Consider the following 19,305-nt stretch of genomic DNA (forward strand, 5'->3'; position numbering starts at 1 on the left):
ACATAACACACACATGTATATACTTTTATATTTTAATGGTATTATTTTTAAGCATGTATGAACATATCATAGATATCCACCTCTATTTTAGCATATTACAAGGAATAATACATTTCCTCTTCCTTTGATCAACTTGACAAACATATGTAGGCCTATTCGTCAAATGTTCTATATATGAGAGTATGAGCTAAATAAAATTGAAAAAAGTAAGATATTTGGATTGATGATGCATTTAATAAAATTTTAAAATTAAATGTTGCTTATACATATATCTATGCTGCAATATCATATATTTTAAATTAATGTTTTTTTGTTTGTTTGACATATGTCATTAATAATTACGGCAGATATTTTAATCACAACCCTCCGTTTACTCGGTGATTCGTCAAGTTATATAAATAGAAAAATATATACGCATATGAGGCATTAATGAATGAATGAATGAATGAATGAATGACTATTTAACGATACCCCAGCACGAAAAAATACATCGGCTATTGGGTGTCAAACTATGGTAAAGGCAACACTAAGTGATGAGCAACATCAATATAAACATTCAACAGTTAAATAAAAACACAGTGTAAAGAACTGTGCAAAAATACAAATATCACAGATAGATAAAATTAATATGTAGAATAAAAGTCAGTATCACGTAAAAATTGTAGCAAATTACTCGTAAATTACACTAACTCCTTTATTTATGAAACTGTTTCTAACAGTGAATCGATTTAGCTATCACTGATGGTCAATGGTAAATGGACAAGGGTTTTAACGTGCACGTTCATAGGAGGGTGGTATAGTACACGCTTGTCTTGGGCGCAGGTTCAAACCACTGCCAGCTCCTTCGTCCAAGACAGGAAAGGGTTGGGGAAGGGGAAGGCGGGATCAAACACACTGGCAGCTGCAAAGTAAAGCATACAGTTCGAACGCATCTTCGCAAACCAAGGTACCATTCCGTATAGTATATTATATACAATACGGAATAGTACTTTGGCTTGTGAAGATGGTTCGAACGACGCTCGGGAGTATGCGAGGAGCTTGGTTGGTTCTGTGTAGAATTATAGCCAAAAACCAAATATTGCGCGTTTAATTTCTTCTGTAGATTGAGCGCTATCAACGTCCCAGTAGGGATACTTAAAAATGTCCTCGCTGGACATCCCGCAGTCGAATAATTTTTAGAACTGTAACCCATAAGAGACCCCTTATCGTTCTATGTATAAAGGTCACACAAAAGACCTATATATAAAATCAGTGCATTTTATTATAGAAGACAGTTATAGATCGAGGTAAATTAAATGCACTTATCCACCCCTTGAAGTGGTTGTATATAAACAGGTGGTTGTTATAGGAGGCACCCTTTATAAAAGGTCCAGCTGTATATCCGTATTGGTACTACCCAAACCATTTATAGCGGTGATTTCAATTACTAGTATTCACATATCATGCCAGCCTAGGGGAATTCCCAGTCACAGAATTAGATTCTAACTAGTCATGTTAGATCCAACGTAAACCTTTTGTATAACATACTGCGCAGTATATGATCGTAATTCCCACCACGTATTAAACAAAACCAGGTAGATAATGCAAACCATATAAGGTTGCGCCTGTTCGGTAAATCATTGAAGAATTAATGCTAGGCTATTGAAATAGCTGAAACAATTCAATGTTATATTATACGGTAATTTTAGCTAATAGCTTGTTGGTCAAAACTTCAACGCATATTGGTTTTGCGCGACTTCGATTATAAAATGGTCAAAAATAATAATTAATAATTAGGTTACAGCACGCGCAGGGGTGTCTTGAAGGAGACGCCTAACTTTAATGTAACAAGTGGCGAGGCGTAGCCCAGTGGTACAGCGCTCACTTGATGCGAGGTCGGTTTGGGATCGATCCCCGTCAGTGGGCCCATTGCACTATTTCTCGCTTCAGCCGGTGTACCACGACTGGTATATAAGGCCGTGGTATGTACTACCCTGTCTGTGGGATGGTGCATATAAAAGATCTCTTGCTGCTAATCGAAAAGAGTAGCCCATGAAGTGGCGACAGCGGGTTTCCTCTCAATGTCTGTGTGGTCCTTAACCATATGTCTGTCGCCATATAACCGTAAATAAAATGTGTTGAGTGCGTCGTTAAATAAAACAGTTCCTTCCTTAATCTAACAAGGCACCAAACAGCCAGTATTAAGGGACCATAGGTTCAGTGATATTATACTAATGTGTAGCCCGAGTACTCTGGCTGTAATGAGAGCGTATATAACTGTCCAAATGTCCGTCTAGCTCTCTGACAGTCAGAGTACTCGGGCTAAATAATGTACAGACATTCAAAATCAGCTGCTTTACAGTATTTTGAAATAAAAAGAAAAGAAAAGAAAAGAAAGAAAGAGTAAAAAAGACAGTAAGGAAGAAATAGTTAAAGTTTCACTCTAAAATGTGTTATTGTCACTGAGTGACTGATAACACTTTTATTTCACTGATATTTTAAGATATTTCACTAAATGTTATATGATAAAATTTCATATTACATCTCTCATCTCTGTACTTTATACAGACATTACTACCATGAGCGTACGAGACGGGTGTGTGTGTGTGTGTGTGTGTGTGTGTGTGTGTGTGTGTGTGTGTGTGTGACAGTTGCACCTCCTCCCCAGTCCTGGAAAAAATCCTAAAATTCGGGCAAAAACAATAGAGAAATTCGGGAAAAATTAACTGGCCTGAGACGTTTTACCATTTATCTTCATGATTCTACCTGCAAAATTAGTCGTAACCCATGTAAAAATGCGTAGCAATTCGTTTGCAACCCTATATAGCTGTTTGGTAACAATGCTAATATGAATAAATGTTGCTATCCAGATTCGGGCATTTTCGTTTCCTCTCCCCCCCCCCCCCCTGCAAACTTTCCTGTACACGCTCCTGTAAAATCATGACATGTGCTGCCCTGACTATGGGAAAGTGCATACAGAAGACTCCTTGCTGTTGTTTTTTGGTAGGAGTAGCAGAAGGTTTCTCATACTTACACCAGACACAACAAGAACCGTAGTTTAAAATGTGCTGAGGTGTCGTTAAACAAACAGTCCTTTCCTTTATATTAGTCAAGCCATGTGGGGCTTTTTGCTGGTTCGGTCCTCACTGTCAGCCGATTTGTTTTGATGTGGGTTTTTTTTTTACTCACGGAATGCACGTGCAGTATGCTGTCACCTGTCAATCATAAAATCAGCCGAGGTGTCAACAACCATGTTGTTTACTGACTACTACTACACTACCAGTGCTAATAGCGGAATAAGAGTTACTAATTGGGTGATTAATGGTTACCGTGGTGACTGGTGAGTAAGAGTATTATTGTATAATTACTTAGTAATTAAGATTGTGTCCTGTGGGTGACAGGACACTAATAATGCCATCACGCCTACCCCAGTGACCCGAATGCCACTGTTTAGTAGCCCACTTCAGGTCTTATGGTACTATAATGATTAGAACGTCTGCATTTGGGGTTGATAGTTCCAATATCAAAAAGTTAAGTTTGTTTTGTTTAACGACACCACTAGAGCATATTGATTTATTAATCATCGGCTATTGGATGTCAAACATTTGATTATTTCGACATAGTTTAGAGAGGAAACCCGCTACATTTTCCATTACAAGCAAGGGGCCTTTTATATGGACTTTTTCCAAATACTGGACAGCACATACCACGGCCTTTGATGTACCAGTCGGGGAAAACTTCAGAGACTGAGGCCACTGAGGTGGTTCGATCCTACGACGCAAGCACCTCCGGTGAGCGCTGTACCGACGGAGCTAGATCCCACCGGACCTGATAGATTCAATTTCAAAACAAAAATATTAAGAAAGTGATTTTTATTTGCTCATAATAAGTATGCTGTTCCATCTGAAGTAAGCTAAAAGATGTTTATCAATTAATAACTGAGAGGACACAATTTATTTATAATAACTAAACATTTTCCTTACTGAAAGCACACATTGCATCAAATTCAGAAAATTTGTCACTGAAGTTATACTCAATAATAATAATAATAATAATAATATTAATAATATTAATAATTATTGTTCCCAAACTGTTAAAATGTGTTATATAAAAACTAAAGTAATTAAATATCGGTACCTAGTTAAAAAAACAACAACGAAACCACAAATTGGAACAGTATAATATTAAAAGCAAACATTGATGCACAGTAAATGGATAACCAATAATTAAAACCACCTCCGTCCCAATGCATTTGTGTTCGGACCTGTATTCCAGTACTAACTAAAGTACACATTTTTACTTCGACATATTACATTTTGTGTTTAAACCAACAAAAGGACGAGCAGTTACGTCATGCCAATCAACCTAGTCTTCAGTTTTACCCCTCGACTCTTCCTTCCCGCTACCCCCTCTTTTCTACCCTCCCCCCCCCCCCCCTCAGCACAGCGCTCTCCCTGAACTATACTTCAGTTCGCCCTGGAGCTCTCCATTAGGTCTAGTACACATGCACCAATCTTATCTCATTATACAGAGTATATAGAGTGTACACGTACATACTATGTTCGCATAGTTATACGAAAGCCTTTGTGGCAGCATATGTACAACAACGAAAGGGAACTAGCTTACAGAGCTTCAAATTGCAATTTAAACAGCCCGACATCTGTTACATGCGTGAATAAATTGATGTATGCATCTGAACGTCCATCCAAATTCCAGTCGTGTTCACGTTGTCAGGTGCACCGACATCATCGTTTGTTCTCGGTCGTATTACACGCACCATTTGTGTGGGTATGCAGTAAGACATTAGTCTGACGTGTTGCTATTGTTTCAATGGCCATAAACGCCTGTAATTGTTACAGATGAAGAGCGGAAAGAATTGCAAACATAAGAACACATGGAATGTGAGGGCAATTTGTATCGGCAGTCTACCAAAACAAATGGCGCGGGACTCGGATACGCGTAACCCCAAGGCTCCTATTCTTTTTCATTCAGTTTATTTTCCATGCTTGTCCAATAAAAGCCTAAACACGATGTCTATTTTTTCAGCAATCTATTACAGCTTTAATAGGGGGAAAACCACACACAAACACAAACACAAACAAAAAACAAAACGTCAACATGAAAAAAAGAAAAAGAAAATCTCCCCCAAAAACCCAATAACCAACCAACAAACCAACAAAACCCCAAACAAATAAAACAAAATCTTCAGGAGCAGTTTTTATATTGTAATAAGTTTATACATTGACGATAATAAATGAGCAATATAAACAGAATTCTCGAGTTGGCCTAATTAAGTTTAAACAACAGAATAAAAACATTCGGCCATTTGTAATACTTATTTTAAAACTTAGTATTTTTAATGTCATGTTAAAGATTTATGTCTAGCCTTTTAAACTTAAGTTAATCGTGACATAAGTCGACCTAGTTCCATAAACCATACACAGTATTTTACCTGATCACTTGTGAGATTGCTGCTTTAAAAAAAACTTTGCATTTTATTGGATCATCCATTAGATTTTTTCCTCATTATTTATTGTCTAAGGATTCTTTTTTCCCCATTGTATTATTACCGTTTGTAGAACAGTGCATGCAAAAGATCCCTTGCTGATTTTGGTATAGCAGCTTGTGCAGCAGAAACATATTTTTTCTTTTGTTACATCGTGTCGAAATTAAAAAAAATATATATATATATACTACTCAAAAGAATTTAAGGGTCAAAAATTTATAACCAAATGAGTGTATTAGATTGATGATGTAAAATACATCAAATTTTGTATTTATTGTTCCATATTTACAAAAAAACCACAAATAAACGTCATGTATACAAAGAGTCACATGACATGCTGTCAAAGTTGAAGGTTGTCAAACATGGATTTTACACATTAGAACATTCGTTTAATAGTGTGTGAATCCACCCCTGGCGCGAATACACTCGACACATCGTTGCCTCATGCTGTTGATCAGACGTCTGAAGAACTCTTGGGGATGGCCTGCCACTCTGCCATAAGAAGTTGACCCAGATCATGAAGGTTGGCCGGAGGGGCATGGTTATCCCGAACTCTCCTGCCTAATTCGTCCCAGGCGTACTCTATTGTGGCCAAGTCAGGCGAATATGCTGGCCAATCCATCCTGGCGATACCTTGTTGTCTGAGAAAGTCCGTTACCACCCTGGCGCGGTGGGGTCTGGCATTGTCATCCTGCAGAACTGCCCCGCCGCCAATCTGCTGAAGGCCTGGGAGAACCAACGGCCGGATAATCTCATTCAGATAGCGGATTCCATTGAGATTGCCATCCACCACAGAGGGGGGTCCTGTGGTGGATAGAGATGCCGCCCCACACCATGGCGCTGCCACCACCGAACCGGTGACGTTGTCTAACGTTAACGTCAGCGAAGCGCTCCCCAGGACGTCTGTAGACACGAACCCGACCGTCGTTGAACTGGAGACTAAACCTGAACTCATCAGTGAACATCACTCGACCCCACTGAACACGTTGCCACCGCAGATGAAGTGTGCACCAGTGACGTCTGGCCGTTCTGTGACGTGGTAGGAGTGGTGGTCGAACAGCCTGGCGACGGCAGCGTAGATTATTGACTCTCAGACGATTGCGTATGGTTTGATCAGACACTCGAGTTCCAGTCGCAGTCCGCAGATTGTCACGTAATCGGCGTGCAGTGGTTGTGCGTTGACGTAGAGCCATATTGGTGATGTAGCGGTCTTCTCTATTTGTAGTGCTTCGGGGTCTTCCCGAACGTGGACGATTTCGAACAGAATTCGTTACTTGGTACCGTTGCCACAGTCGGCCAACGACACTCTGACTGACACCAAGTCTCAGAGCAACATTTCTTTGCGTATTTCCATCCTGAAGCCAAGCAATAGCCCTTCCTCGGATCTTCGATAGTCAGTTGACGTCGTACCATTGTCGAATTTGGAATGTGCACCGTACACGAACGCAAGCTCCAATTATACAGAAATTTAGCATTGGGAACACGGAATACACATGCAAAGCGTGCAAATGAAGCGCTTTGTGAAAAAGCAAGTTATGGGCACTTAGCAGACCTTTCGCTTTCGCCCTAATTTACGTGCAAATGTAAGCATGTTTTCGCCATTAGAACTAGTCGACAGTGTCAATGACAGTGGATTTTAATTCATTTATGGGTTGCTTAGACCCACTTTCGTCAAAATGGAACAATACCATGCGTGACATTATGGTCTAGCTAATATAATTGACATTCAGAAAATAATGTCGAAAATATCGTCTGACCCTTAAATTCTTTTGAGTAGTACCTTGCCTTTCCTTCCACACCAGTGGTTACATGCTTTAGGTTCTCGCCCATTTATGGACTGTAACTAGATCCTGTAGATTTGGGGTAGATTTATATTTTCTCCATTTGTATATATCGTCGCCTACATATCTTTATATTCAACAAGAGATGATGTAAATTGATCTGGCTAAATGTTAATTTTGAAAACATTGTATCGTTTCTCTAACGTTACGGAGGCGATAATCAATTTTAACCCTTCGGTCGGACGTGTGGACCAACAAAACATTCTCAAATTGATACGCCAACGCGGCAGCATTTATTGAAGGTGTCTCAAAACACAACTTCCTCAAGGTGGTCTTTAATTACATCGCACTGACAATGTTTCTAAACAAAGAGCTATTAAACTCTTAACATAGCGAGGGTATTAAGGCAGACACATTGTTTGACAGTGACCAATTTCGTGATCTTTTGCCAGCTCTGGGCGCGAGTCATACGGTATATTGTATGCGACGTCACGCCACGCAATGACCCGGATTGCAACGTTCGTCAGGGGAGGCGATACTTGATACGGAATCGTGTGAATATAGAAAGAAGGGAGACAACTTCGTTGACATTAATTTCAGTCAGCGCTAGACATATTTTTATTTTATGCGTGGCCGTGGTTTCTTTGAAGATCAAAAAGACCATATAAATATAACACCCACACGTGCACACACACAAACATAACGCCCTTTGATCAAAGTATTTATATGTACACGAAATTTAAATAGTTATTCATGTTTGGACTACAAAGATGACTCATGTCGCTAGTTGGATAACAACTAGCGTTATGGATCCATGAAGTAAGAAGGTTATCTCCTCTTCCTTTCTCGATGAGCAAAAACTAAAATATGTTTAAATCCAATATTAGGGCTCTATGCGATACGACTGATGCGTCTGGGACTTTCGTTTTGGGCATATACATCACATACGAATATTTGATTGCGGCTGGTCGCATACGTTTTGCAGACGCGCCCATCCAAGTCTAGACGCTCTTATTGTCAATATTGAAACTAATGTATTTAGATTTATTTTTAGCCGGACCGCACGCATCCAGTTTGTATGAGCCTTTACCAATATAGTAAAAATTATTAGTTGTTCGTTTTGTTCAAATATCGCTCTTCTCAAAAACAAGTCTGCGCGCTTTTGATTTTTTTTTTTTAATTTAAAAAAAGAAGAAAAAAGCAAAAACAAAAACTACAAAAATCCCCACAAGAAACCCAGAAAAAACACGAAAAAAAAGGCTTGGAAGCTAGGGTTGTCTGGCAGTGAATGTATGTGTCTAAAGGTACCTTCGCCTTTACCAATATAGTAAAAATTATTAGTTGTTCGTTTTGTTCAATAATCGCTCTTCTCAAAAACAAGTCTGCGCGCTTTTGATTTTTTTCTATTAAAAAAAAAGAAAAAAAAAAGAAAAACAAGAAAGAAAAAAAATACACGAAAAAAAAGGCTTGAAAGCTAGGGTTGTCTGGCAGTGAATGTATGTTTCTAAAGGTACCTCTGCCATATGTTTAGCAATCTTCTGAGCTTCGTGTTTCAGATAAAATCTAGTCATTAAGTACTCCTTTCTGCGACTTCGGTGCAGGTAAAAGTACATCATCATCAAGTGATAACAGAAACACGTGAAAATAGACACCGGAGAAGTGGGAACAAATATCAACCATAGACCGGCTTGCGATCTTTACGGGTTTTTGTTTTTGTCCCCCCCCCCCCTCCAGTTTTTCATACCGATAGCAGAGCATACAATATAATTTCATAAACGTCACGTGTTAATCCACCTAAAAAGCCGACTGCTTGTTTTATGCTTGAAACCTCTGATGAAAGACTTTTGTCAAGATGACCTTTGAGATTATTTGATAGTAAGCCAAATATAGACTGTTTTTATGCTATTCAATTGTAAAAAGAAATTTGGCCAATAATCCCACTTTTATATTCCATCGTTGACAGGTATTTAGTCATGTATCCGTATTGCTGCTTATATGGCCATAGGTTAATGACTTAGTATGGAATTAACGACTCCTCTCCACCTTTTGTTTCCATTTTCACGTATGTGAGCTAATTATGTAACAAGAGTATGTATCCAAAAGCCATTGCAGTACATGGCTATAACATGATGAGTTCACAAGTTAAACACATACAATGTACAATGCATGGGTTTTAAAAGACTATCTGTTCTATTTCCAGAACTATATGTAAATGCTTAATGTAACTTGATATTAATTACGTTCATTTGATTGCCCAAAGGGAAACGGAATTCTGTCCAACAGTGCTTTGTGGTAGCAGTCATTGAATATACGATGTTTAAAATTGGGATAACGGCTTTGTCGTTCATATTATTACTGCTGCTACAATTATATTCCAAATACTACTACTGTTACTGCTACTGCCACTGTTACTGCTACTGCTGCTGCTTCTGCTGTTGCTACTGCTGTTACTGCTGCTGCTGCTGCTGCTACTGCTGCTACTACTGATTGAAATGTTAAAAAGTGCCTCTCCCATCTATACGACCAAGTGTTTCTGTAACAGGCTTCCATATTTGAGTTTTCTCTGCTGCGCTATCGGTGTAGTTGCCATACACCTCCCCACCGAGTTGTTAAAACTAGCTTTGCGCGAGATCCGGCACCGGGATGGGAACCCACTACCTACAAGTATTGAGTCCAATGGTGTATCCTTCATGTCCAAAACCTGTCACTGATCCCTCTATATTTGAGTTTTCTCTGCTGCGCTATCGGCGTAGTAGCCATACACCTCCCCACCGAGTTGTTAAAACTAGCTCTGCGTGAGAGTCGGTACCGGTGTGCGAACTCACTACCTACCAGCCTTGAGTTGGCAGGCTTAACCACTACAGCACAGAGACCTGCGACTTATCTCACGATTTGTCACGCGTCAGTCTGACTGCACGGTGCTGTAGATGAAGATCGACCGGCCTGATAGTCGTAACAGTTATTGTGTGTGGCGTCAACTCGCCCATTCATCATTGTGCTGCTCGCGTGTTTTTCTTACCTCCCCATGTTGATTACACGTCTCAAACGACAACAAAATACGCATTCAACGCCAAGAATATAGCCGTGTTTCTCAAACCGATATTGAGCTTTCCAGACAATTTCACTCGAATGTGCCCATCCTGTCGCAAAACAGCTCACAATGGTTCCTGTGACAGCAGTTTTGGAAGGCGATTATCATCCTCATTTAATAACCACGGACAGGCCTGAGTGGATTCCCAGGTCAGTGAATATAAACGAGTCACTGAATTCAATGCACATTACCAGTGCCCCCACGACTGGCATATCAAACGCCGCTCTGTCCTGTTCTGTGGGAGAGTGCACATAAAATGATTCCTCGCTGCTTTATCGGTAGAAGGAACCCAAGCGCGACTTACTATTTGGCATCAGTGGGTTTCTTTTTGACATTAACCCATTAATCTCTTTGCTTGAACCTAAGTTGATATAAGCATGGATAGAAGTTGTATCATCATCTCTTGCACACGTGGTTTTGTACACATATTGTAGCTAATAGCTAATTTAACGAAAGGTTACAAATATTGAATAAGAAAACGGCAGCTAATAATAGCTGTTGGGGAAACTCAACAGGACGATGTTATCAAGGCCAAATTCCCAACAAATCCGCACATACGCATATTTTGTAAGAGACGTTTTCTGTGGAAAGAACACGTATCCACCAAAACAGAAAAAATCGATCCCCGTCGGTGGGCCCATTGGGCTATTTCTCGTTCCAGCCGGTGCACCACGACTGGTATATCAGAGACCGTGATATGTACTACCCTGTCTGTGGGATGGTGCATATAAAATATCCCTTGCTGCTAATCGAAAAGAGTAGCCCATGAAGTGGCGACAGCGTGTTTCCTGTCTCAATATCTGTGTGATCCTTAACCATATGTCTGACGCCATATAACCGTAAATGCAGTGTGTTGAGTGCGTCGTTAAATAAAACATTTCTTTCTTTCATTACTAAAATTGTTGTCATATAATGAAGTTTTGTTGGTCAGCAATTATGAGAGCTCTTTTCGTCGTCCCGTCATCTCGAAAACACGGCGGATCCGACGAAAAAAGAAAAGTGCTTGTCCGTACGAGTGCTTGCGTGTTTGTGCATAATTGGTGGAAACAGCATATGACCAAATGAAATGCTTTAAATAATTTCCACATCTATATTTTCATGTCATAATCTGACGAGGAACAAATATACGAATGTACGGGTTTGGTGGGAACTGCCTTAAACAGAAATTGGTACCATTAAACTGATCGATTATATTAATGTCTGGAGCCCCCTACGTTCAATTTGAAACTGCAAAACATTTTTTTAAAGTTTAGATTTTGACATAGGTATTCTGATGGATTGAACGAAGATTAAACAAATGATGCTACAATTTTACTTTTGATTACTAAAACCAGCTTACTATTATTAACGTGACAGCTCCTATGCACGTTGGAGAGAATTTGTAACTCTGGGTATGATTGGGATGGAAATTAGGGCAAAATGTTTATTACCCCAAACCGACAGCGCATCAGGCGAGCGCTTTACCACTGGGCTACGTCCCGGCCCCCGGTTCTGAGTTTACGTCTCGTGTACAAACAAAGATGGACAGTCCACGTCACTGTCCTCCGTGGGGTCAATATTGGTTCGCCTCTGACCGCTAGGACGCCGTCATCCTCGAGTCGTGTGATTAGCAGATGACAGCTGACTCCAGGGGTCGAGCGCCTTGTATAATATTTGGTAGGCTCTTATCATATAAACACGATGATTCTGGGGTTTGCGTCGAGCTGTCTGTTTTGGGATGGGAAAATCCAAACAGTCACATCTCGGCAGAGTCGACTGCAGAGACAAGACAACTGAACTGTGGACAATACAAGCAAGCTCGTGTGCAGGGGGAGTGTTTCGGGGGGTCGAAATCCCTCCCTACTCACTTTTTCACAATATATTTTCCCGGGGGACTCGACCCCCCCCCCCCCCCCCCCCCCCCCCCCCCCCTTAAACTTTGGGTGCCACAGTCAAGACCTTCCTCCTGCTACAGTTCCTGCACACGCGTCTGACAAGATCGTTATCAATACCGCAGGATTAAAATGTTGTGCATGGAGATTTGCACATTTAATAGACCAAAACATTACTTAAATCGTCCGCAAATACCGTTATATTTTAAATAATAAAAGAAAATCTCCCATTCCCTCAAAAACACACACACAGAGAACAAGATATTGATGGTTTTTGTCTCATTCTGATGGGCCTTTCTCGTTCCCAACCAGTGTACTACAACTGGTCAAAAACCGTGGTATGTGCTTTACTGTCTGTGGGAAAGTGCGTATAAAAGATCCCTTGCTGCATTAGAAAAAAAATGTAGCGGGTGTCCTCTGATGACTACAAGTCAGAATTTTCATATGTTTGACATCCAATAGCCGATGATTAATTTAATCAATGTGTTCCAGTTGTGTCGTTAAACAAAACAAACAAAACTTGATCATAACTTGGTACAGTGTATTTGTAAATCGGTAACATCTTTAATGTTTGTGCTTGTATAAAATTAAGGTTCAAACACTGGCAATCCTAGTCATATGCACTGCTAATGGTCCACTGGTGTTCACAGACGGTTAAAAAAATAATAATAAAAAAATAGCATGTGCCCCAAACACTGGTTAAAGAGATCCGAGGTCGTAACCAGTTTTTGTCGTATCTTGTCATGCGAAAACAAAGCCTGTCAGACAACAAAGATTACTCTAAGGGATGCAACTCTCTGTGGGTCGGACACTTGTCAACCACGTCATGTTGGTCGGCGTGGGAGACTCTCCGCCGCGTCGAGGGCTCTGGTTGTACGGTCGCGTGTAGCGGCTGACCCCCAGGGTAGGCACGTGACCCTGTGATTACCCACGTAACGGGATAACTCCCTTGCGTAGACATTCAGCTGAATAATCGCGCGATCACCACCCGAGAGATCCACCTACCGTCTTTTCAAATAGCGACACACCGCTAATGTGAATCGAGATTACATCGACTTCGGCTCAAGACATTGCTCCCTCCCCAGCTGTGTTGGGTGCGGACCGAACGTGCACGTATTATAACACCACAGGGTACTGGAGTACGGTATTTATTACCCACAGTGGTCTCAGTACTGCCAGAATTAATATTTCAAAAAGTACTGGGTTAAATCGACATACGATGTTTCTTCTTTTTTTTTTTTTTTACATATATATATGGGAATGTCGCGACCTAGTATTTGATGTACTAATGTACCTCCACCCATAATTAATCCACCCATACATATATTCATCCATCCATTCATCAAGCCATCCATCAAGCCATTAAGCCAGCCTTCCTTTCTTCCATTAGAAATAAAAATGATAATAAATTGATAACTAAACTCATAATATATGTTCTTTAAACAAAATTTAGATATCAATCGTCATTATGTGTTACCTGTTTATATTAAACAAATATAAAGATATAGCTGTAAGAAAAAGATAACTATACTATGGTTGCGGTACTCTCTCTATCTGTCTGTCTGTCTGTCTGTCTCTATCTCTCTCTCTCTCTCTCTCTCTCTCTCTCTCTCTCTCTCTCTCTCTCTCTCTCTCTCTCTCTCTCTCTCTCTCTCTCTCATATATATCAGATCACGTGTCAGTTACCATATGCTAGATATCTAATACCCTATGTCTGACCCTGTGTCAGGATGCCATGAACCAGAATATTCCTTTCTGTCTGGAATATTGCTTTGATTTGGTTATTTCCACAAGTTGTCCAGTGAGGGAGTGTTGACGTGGGTACCTCTGGATACGACAAACTCCATTAATTTCTCATACATTATTCATGCAGACTTGTAAACTCGAGACTGATCAAATCCTCACATGGCCCAGACAGAAATACACTTCTTTCACATCAAACATGTTAGTAATGCTAAATGAGCAGTAATTTAATATTTTAAATGTGATCACATCGCGTCCACAATTTCTTAATAACATATGAACATCCAATGTAACTGAATATGCGTGTATGTATGTGTAATATAATTTCACACACACACACACACACACACACACACACACACACACACACACACACACACACACACACTCTCTCTCTCTCTCTCTCTCTCTCTCTCTCTCTCTCTCTCTCTCTCTCTCTCTCTCTCTCTCTCTCTCTCTCTCTCTGTATATGTGTATAAAATATATAAAACGTGTGTAAAAAATATATAATATAAAATATTAATTGCAATTTGCCATGAATTTTGTTTTAATATATATATCTGTATATATATTTTTTTTGTATACGTCAGCATTACACAAACATATAGTTTCTTCTGTAAAACAAACCCCCAAAACTACTGAAACCTTGTACAAAGAGTAGAAATTAGTTTGACAGAGAAAGATGGTTGTTTTTTTCTCCTGTACGGGTTTAACGGGTAATTCATTAACTCTTGTGACTAATGTAAGCTGTTCCCGTACTAAAAACCAGCCACGCGAGCTCGCGCTGCGAACGGTCTCACGTGTTTATCTTCTGCTGCTGTGGGCAATCTTGCTTGATATTTGATGAAGAGCGCCCTCTACTGGCCTCCGTATGCATCGGTCGCAAACTCCTCTTTTTTTTTTTACCTGACAATTGTTGATCGCTTCCAGCGTGGGAAAACGTTCGTTCTGTTTTAATCAGCAATTGTTAGTTCGCCATGGCCGTTACACAGGCATGTCTGCAACAGTGGTTAAAACCAACGGCGCGCCATAACCATCCATAATGGATTTCCATAATGTTCGACACGCTTTGTTTTGCCTGGCAATAATAAAATAATAAATCGCGAAGAGCAATCGCTCCAGATTTTCATTGTTTCATGTGGATTTAATATTCCGAACACAAGAAAAAGAGAGAAAAAAAGAGAGAAAATATCCTAGGACCGAAATTGTCGAAGACGGTTTTTTCCACCGAGTTGGTGATTATTTTTTGCTTACATCTCGTCAGTGGATGCGGAATTCCAGCTTTTGTGCCGTCGTCATTAAAATTTCATATTGGAATTTTATCTTTTGTGAGGCTTTTTATAAAAAATGTTTTGAGTGCTGTACGGTGATAGCTTACTCGTGGTGATAATTCAGGTACATGTTTATGTAGGCTAGAGAAAAGTGAAAAGAAAATCGTGAGAGAGAAAAAACAAAAACACACTTTGTGAGGAGCTACAATACAGACCTACACTATTGTAAATGTCACTATGAGAAGTTTTGTCTTTTTGTTCCAGTGGATAAATAATTAAAGAGGACAGACAGAGAGACGGACGAGGGGATACAGAGACATAGGTAAGTGAACGTATTTAACATTTAGCAATCTGTTGGAATATTTACATTGGAATAGTTAGTCATAGTAGCGACATGCTGTTATATATGTCTTACTTAGTTGGTTTCTGTGTGGTTTAATTCGCTGCCATGTGAATTTCGCGTGAATACATGGAAAGAAAGAAATGTTTTATTTAACGACGCACTCAACACATTTTATTTACGGTTATATAGCGTTAGACATATGGTTAAGGACCACACAGATTTTGAGAGGAAACCCACTGTCGCCACTACATGGGCTACTCTTTCCGATTAGCAGCATGGGATCTTTTATTTGCGCTTCCCACAGGCAGGATAGCACAAACCACGGCCTTTGTTGAACCAGTTATGGATCACTGGTCGGTGCAAGTGGTTTACACTACCCATTGAGCCTTGCGGAGCACTCACTCAGGATTTGGAGTCGGTATCTGGATTAAAAATCCCATGCCTCGACTGGGATCCGAACCCAGTACCTACCAGCCTGTATACCGATAGCCTAACCACGACGCCACCGAGGCCGGTACATGGATTAAAGCTCATCCTCCATACCCAACCAGAGTACTATAGTTAGCGATACGACAAACTGCAAGGACGTTTTGAGCAATCCAATTATTTTTGGTGTAGTAGGATTTAAATAAAACACATTGAAAATATGTTTTAGCCATTGTCTGCTTTTGACATTTAGCCATTGTCATACTCGAGGGGGAAGGGGTATAAAAAAAAACAGTCATCGGTTTCGGCCTCGATTTTCGGAGCGATCTTAGCGCTAAGATCACCTTTCCTGTCTGTGAGAAAGTGCATATAAAAGATCCATTGCTACTAATGGGAAAAACTTAGTGCGGGTTTCTTCTCTAAGACTGTCAGACTTACCAAATGTGTGACATTCAATAACCGTTCATTAATAAATCAATGTGCTCTAGATGTGTCGTTAAACAAAACAAACTTAACTTTTTGACGCTAAGGTAGCTATGCACTTACGGTGATCTTAGTGTTAAAGATTTGTAAAACGGGCCCTAGTTTTACGTAATGCAATTTTTATTCTTATTAAAAATATATTTTATTACATGTTATTTTTAATAAGCATGATTGTTTTCTGACTCTTGTTCAGTTCAAACCATTGTTTGGTATTCCAATTCTGTAGTGTCGTGTACTATAATATTATAGTTTGAATTAAATGTGTGTTGATCATAAATTCATTTATATAGATCTAGTTACCATTGTACGTTTATTTGACACTCAATAGCCGATGTATCTTTCGTCCTGGGGTGTCATTAAACATTTATTCATTCGAATTCAATTTGAATTTATAAAAATACTGTTTTTCTCACGTATACTGTGTTGTTGTTTTCCCATTCCATGTTTTTGTAAACATGTAGATACACAGATCAAGTAAACATGTATTCAGTTATCTGCTTTTATTAAATGTCACGTCAAATCCATTGTATTTATGATTGATGGTAGTAATCTAATGAAAATACACCTGCCATTTGAATACCATTAACATTTTGTTTGTATTTACACCTATCAATCGACTTTACTTTGGAGTACTTGTCGAGTCAGCTGTCATTAAAAATGTATGATAAAATAAAGTAGTGTTACCAAATGATATCATATTCTTGTGGCAGTATCTCAACATAGATCGGTGATTCACTTTGGGGATGGAAAACTGCGCCTGAAAGAAGTGATAGTGTTACATGTACAAAGTAGGTAGATGTCCATGTATACGAATTATCAAATGTTTGACAACCAATAGCCGACAATCAATTAATCATCTGCTCTAGTGGTGTAGTTAACCAAAACAAACTTTAACTTTTGCTCTCCTGTATAGACCCTTAAGTGGTTTCTTCGCTCCAGGCAGTTTTTGTCTTCTTTTGGCTGTGAAAAACTACATATGAAAATCCCTTTGCTGCTAATCAGGGATGTGGTGTAGTGTAGGAGGCGCGGATCTAAGATTTCTAATAGAGGCCAGTAACATTAATGTAGTTTGGTGGCGTCAATAAACAAAGACTCCTCACATTATAATTATACAAAGGCAAAATTAATTACTTGACAAAATAGAAGGCCTCTCCCGAGTAGCGTATTAACGCGCCTATATTCAGTTGAGCTTTAGGCACGTCTGTCCTGGGCACAATCTCTGACTTCACTAGTGACTGAATTCGGAACTCTAACCGATGTGGGCCATCACATTTCTTACGCCTGAAAAATGTTTGTGGGAACCCGTCCCTACATACAAAAAAAGGCCGATCCTAGTTAAAAATATATATATATATATATATATATATATATATATATATATATTATTTAATATATATGTAGGTGAAAAGAGTACATACACAACATATTACCTAGATCCGTAGAGGCGAATGTAGTTTTATAAAAATGATTGTTTTCTGAATACTCCGGGAAACGTACATTTTCTAGGGATTATTTCAATATTTATATTTCATTAAAAATAGTGTTTAAACTACAAATATTTTCTTCATGTTCATGTTCATCAATATATTTATGGTATTATAACGTCAATTATGACACGTATGATATTATTGTTATATTACCTGTCAAATATGGAGCCGTTAAATATATCTAATAGCTTCTGATTATACAACGTGCTGAAGTGTCGTTAAACGAACATGCATCCTTGATTCGCGCAGCTTTTCATTTATTCATTTCATAATTTATTTTCGTGCTTATATCCAATTAAGGTTCAAGGACGCTGTCCTGGTCACACATACGTCAGCTACCTGGGCTGTCTGTTCAGGACAGTGGGTTAGTGGTTAGTGTGAGAGAAGTCGGTATAGTGGCCTTACACCTTACTATTGAGTCGTTAAAACTCACTCTGGGTGGAAGCCGGTATCGCAGGGCGAACCCAGTACCTACCATCCTTAAGTTCCGATGGCTTAACCAACGCACCACCGAGGCCGGTCCTCGAATCTCATCCCTTAACACGAATTAACGAAGCTTGCTCTCTTGTTGCCTGGCAGGTCTGTTCGGCGTGTAATTTAATCAAGGGTGAGATAAAGAAGCTAACACAAACAAGACCAAAGTAAGTTTTATCTAGGAATCTTGACACGTGAAAGTTACCTGTGCATGTACAAAAAGTCTGCAGAGTTCGCCAACATGGGAAGGGCGGATTTGGCCAATTTAACACGATAATCAGCCATCATTAGTGCTAGCTTATTAGTTCCAATTCTGTGTTTAATTAGCTTTCCGTGTAGATTAGTCATGTACAAAGTGCTGGCTATAACACTGTGAAATCTAAATCTCTACATCGCAATGTTCTGCTCTAAATAGCAACTACACTGTTGAGATCTGAAGTACCCATTTTTCTCCCATTTCGAACAGTGGTCCTTGATTAATTTATCAAAGGTTATAGTATGTTGAAGTTAATGGTATTTTGTTTAACGACACCACTAGAACACATTGATTTATTCATCAGCAGCTATTGGATATCAAACCATTTGGTACTTCTGACATAGGTCAATGTAAACCCGCTACATTGTTTTTTTTAAATGTATACCAAGGATCTTTTATATATACTTCCTCTCAGCACATACCATGGACTTGATGTCGTGGGTCACTGGTTGAGACGGGAGTTGTAGTATGTGCTCTCCTGTCTATAGGAAAGTGCATTTTAAGATCTCTTGCTGCTGTTTGAAGTTATCTTTTCTATAGCTGCGAGTTTTGTCTCTTAACGTTTAACTCTGTTTTGTTTTACCAATATCATAA

General features: G+C 39.4%; 1 protein-coding gene across 3 annotated transcripts in view; it reads left to right on the forward strand.

Annotated features, from left to right (window-relative positions):
• LOC121370907 (delta-like protein 1) overlaps positions 1-19,305 on the forward strand; it is a 118,648-nt gene that overhangs the window by 39,650 nt on the left and 59,693 nt on the right. The window contains exons 1-2 of one of the 3 annotated variants that reach the window (XM_041496441.1): positions 3,250-3,319; positions 15,507-15,564. The gene's annotated coding sequence lies outside the window, so the exon portion shown is untranslated. Of the gene's footprint in view, positions 1-3,249; positions 3,320-15,374; positions 15,565-19,305 lie in introns of those variants that run through there. The other 2 variants (XM_041496440.1, XM_041496442.1) reach the window with 2 other exon arrangements.

The sequence above is a fragment of the Gigantopelta aegis genome, chromosome 4 (assembly GCF_016097555.1).
Source record: "Gigantopelta aegis isolate Gae_Host chromosome 4, Gae_host_genome, whole genome shotgun sequence".
NCBI lineage: Eukaryota > Metazoa > Mollusca > Gastropoda > Neomphalida > Peltospiridae > Gigantopelta > Gigantopelta aegis.